At 41.6% G+C, this 3,893-nt stretch overlaps 1 non-coding gene across 1 annotated transcript; it reads right to left on the reverse strand.

Annotated features, from left to right (window-relative positions):
- Nucleotides 1-3,583: 3,583 nt before the first annotated feature.
- TRNAW-CCA (transfer RNA tryptophan (anticodon CCA)) lies at nucleotides 3,584-3,655 on the reverse strand. The gene has a single exon. It is a non-coding gene; the product is annotated as a tRNA-Trp (tRNA).
- Between the last annotated feature and the right edge of the window lie 238 nt (nucleotides 3,656-3,893).

The raw sequence follows: 3,893 nt of genomic DNA on the forward strand, positions 1-3,893 counted from the left end.
CTTCTGTGATTGCATGATCTTAGTATTACTTGGCTCAGAGTATGTGTGTCATATTGGCCTCAGTCTCTTCAACTGTAAAATAAAGGGACTGTATTAGTGGCTATTTGCAGTCCTTTCCAGATCCAATATTCTGTAATTCCATGGTGGAAATGACACAGCATAAAATTACAGTTTGCCTGGTTCAAATGACAGAGAGGATGCTAACTTGAACCGTGGTGATCAACACCACTTATTCACGTAAGTGAAGCCCCATTACATTGTCTCAGATGAACAGCTATATAACTGACCCAAAAGAATTAGAGATTGTGGCTTTTCAGGGGAAACATTTACCAAAGATATATTAGTATATAAATAAGCAGAATGAAGTTTCATTCATTACAAGTGTATTTCCCAGGAAACAATAGTTAAAACAACAATAAAATTTTCTTTGGATGAATGTGGCTAAGGTTGAAAGGAAATGGGACTCAAGATCTCAGCTCTGCTGCTCCTCCTCTGATAGATGGAAAGAAAGGAATGATTTCAACTGACTGCCTGTAGAGGGGTGTCCAGACAAATTATCTATCCACCATCAACACTACCACCCATCCTGAACAAAACATATATTGGAAATCAGATTAAAATGAGCATTAATAACAGGTCTGAGGAAAAAGTCAGAAACAGACATATTATGGACTGGGTGGGGAGAAACATGTATAGAAAGAGCCAGTCCTACTATTTTACCTTAGTAATGTTGTTCTGCGCAAAGTTATTGAATGAATATTTATGTATCAGACTCTTGGCATTTTTAGCAAAAGCCAATGGGAATCATCTTATTTTCTTTTTCTTACCATCTCCTTTTTATGAGTCTCCGTTCAGTTCTGCCAGTATCAGGATTCCAGAGTATGGCACTTAGGATATTCAAGAGACAGAAAGGCTGTCCACGTCTCTTCAAGTGGTGAGAGAATGCCAACTAAACTGGCTGAAATCTACATTCATCCACTTATTTGCTCATTGCTGGGCCTGGTGCTGGGCATTGCTGTAAAATTACAAACAAGACAGACACATCCCCATGCCCTAGAAACTTATCTTCTAGATAATAATACAATAAAAATAAAAAGAATCACACAAATAAAATTGTGATGTGATTATAAGGGAAATTTTTGCTCTGAACCTAAAACTGCTCTAAAAAACAAAATCTTTAATTAAAAAGTGAGTTGCAAGTGTGCATATTTAGCTTTCCATCACAGTGAAGAGAGTTTTTTTTTAATGTAACCTGATTTGAGTGTGAGAGTTTTGTGCATGAGTTTGTTTGCATACCCAATACATAGGCACTCTACCTACCAAGGTAAAACTACTAAGGTTCCACCTGATACTGATCAATTTAAAGCATATGGCTGATCTTCAAATGAAGACAGAGGGAAGCTATGCCATCTCAGGTCAGAACAGGACTAGACCTTCAGCAAGTTTTCTATGGAAAGCATCTGGTTAGAGGCATTTGATTATTTTTCACTTTCAATCATTTCCATGGACTCCCTCAAACTGCTCATGGATTGAGTGGGTTTAGGGGAAATCTACTCTGAGAGGCTGAAGTGGTCACTAGGGATCCCAGATGGCTCTAAGATGCTGCGTCTGGTGATCTGTCCTCTCTCCTCAAATCATCTCCTTTGAGGCAAGCCCATTTATCAACCTAGAAGTGATATTTTCTAAGGTCAAGGTGTTATTCTGATAAAAATTAGCTCTTGGACCACCAGAATGCAATACTGTGGCTGGGAAGAATGCAGGGTTTTTTTTGTTTTTGTTTTTTAAGGAACCTATAGGGTATCACTGGATAAATCAGAAACAGACAGGAAAGCAGGCGCTGGAACATCAGGAAGCCACTTAGCTTGTCATATCTCCAACCTGAGTCTTTTGCAAGGACTTTATACTTACCTCCTCTGAGGAGATAAGCCAAATAGATGGCACACTATGTTTGCAAATCTGGGACTTGGTTTAGAGCACTTTGTCTTCTCATTTAAAAAGGGAAGGGGAATGGGGAAGAAGCTGTCTGATGCAGATTTATTAAAAAAAAAAAAAACAACAAGCCTTAATTATCTGTCTAAGTCAGGCGAAATTTGGGATGAATAATCTGAATAATTTCCTTATTACTTCATGTCATTATGTGCGTGGGACAATCAAATAAACCCATTTCCTTTCATTTAGCTTCCTTTCAGCTTGAGAAATGGTATACTCAGTTTAATGCACTGTTGGAAAGCTGAACAATCTCTTTTAATTTCCTGATTTCAGCTCATTCAACAACATTTATGGAGCACCTACTGTGTGCCAGGAACTTCCTTTTAAAATTTAAATGAGTCAGATTTAATATTTCAGTAGTGTATTTTCATGACTTTATACCTTTGTCAAACAATTATGAATGTACATATTTAGTTGAAAGGCTAATGGCATGGTAACAAGCAAGCAATTCTAGCCCAGCTGCGTGACAATTAACACAACTGAAGTTGATTTTGTCAAACTTGGCCCTTAGCTGAGGATTGATTCTCACGCTAGCTTGTGTGCCAGAGCTGAAGCTACTAGCTCCAGCCTTCCATTTCTCAAAAATCGCTGGATCCTGGGCCTTCTGTCTAAGCTCGAGTCAACTTTACTATTGAATACATAAAGCCAGATTTTTGTCTGCATGTTCATGTGGACATGCTGCTGCTAGCAAAAATAGATGCAGGAAGTCATATTGCTTGCCTGCCATCCTTTAGCTGCTTCCTTTAGAAGTGGCTTTAAGCTTCTGAACTGTAAAAACCCTACACACTCCTAATATTTGTTGTTGCCATCATTCCTGAGGGTTTGGGAAAGGAGAAGTAGCTCTGAGTAGGAACCAAGGTGGGAAGGAATGGGGTCCAGAATGACAAGTGGGAGAATCTCACTGAGAACCTTTGTGCACAGCTGCCATCCTTCCCCATCATTCCCTCCTGCTTGTTTGCTGCAACTGGGGATTTATACCCTTCAGCAACTGTATGATTTTGCCCCAACTCACTGGGCATTCTAACTGGTTTCCTTTAGACAATGACCCTGGGACAGTTTCCCAGTTTAGGCCAGCAGCACTGCTCTTGGTTGAACCATGTGTATACCACAGGTGGGCCCTTTCAAACCTATCTCCTCCACTAAGACCTTAAGGCTAATAAATACCCCACTCAATGAATAAACTGGAGAAGGCAATGGCACCCCACTCCAGTGGAAAATCCCATGGATGGAGGAGCCTGGTGGGCTACAGTCCATGGGGTCGCTAAGAGTTGGACACGACTGAGCTACTTCACTTTCACCTTTCACTTTGATGCATTGGAGAAGGAAATGGCAACCCACTCCATGTTCTTGCTTGGAGAATCCCAGGGGCGGCAGAGCCTGGTGGGCTGCCATCTGTGGGGTCACACAGAGTTGGACATGACTGAAGCGACTTAGCAGCAGCAGCAGCAGCAATGAATGGTGGTGATTGTGAAGTCGCTCAGTCATGTCCAACTCTTTGCAACCCCGTGGACTGTAGCCTACCAGGCTCCTCCATCCATGGGACTCTCCAGGCAAGAATACTGGAGTGGGTTGCCATTTCCTTCTCCAGGGGATCTTCCCAACCCAGGGATCGAACCCAGGTCTCCTGCATTGGAGGCAGACGCTTTAACCTCTGAGCCACCAGGGAAGATGCAGCAATGAATAAGCACTGAAATATCCTTCCAATTCTTCCTATACCACTTACAGGCAAGATGGTGGCTGTTCACAAAGGTTCTCAGTGAGATTCTCCCACTTGTTATTCTGGACCCCACTCCTTCCCACCTTGGTTCCTACTCAGAGCTACTTCTCCTTTCCCAAGCAGGCAAATGATAGTTTCATTCACACTCAGATAACAGAGACTTATATGACGTTTCTTTTAGGTAGCT

The sequence above is a fragment of the Ovis aries genome, chromosome X (genome assembly GCF_016772045.2).
Source record: "Ovis aries strain OAR_USU_Benz2616 breed Rambouillet chromosome X, ARS-UI_Ramb_v3.0, whole genome shotgun sequence".
Lineage (NCBI taxonomy): Eukaryota > Metazoa > Chordata > Mammalia > Artiodactyla > Bovidae > Ovis > Ovis aries.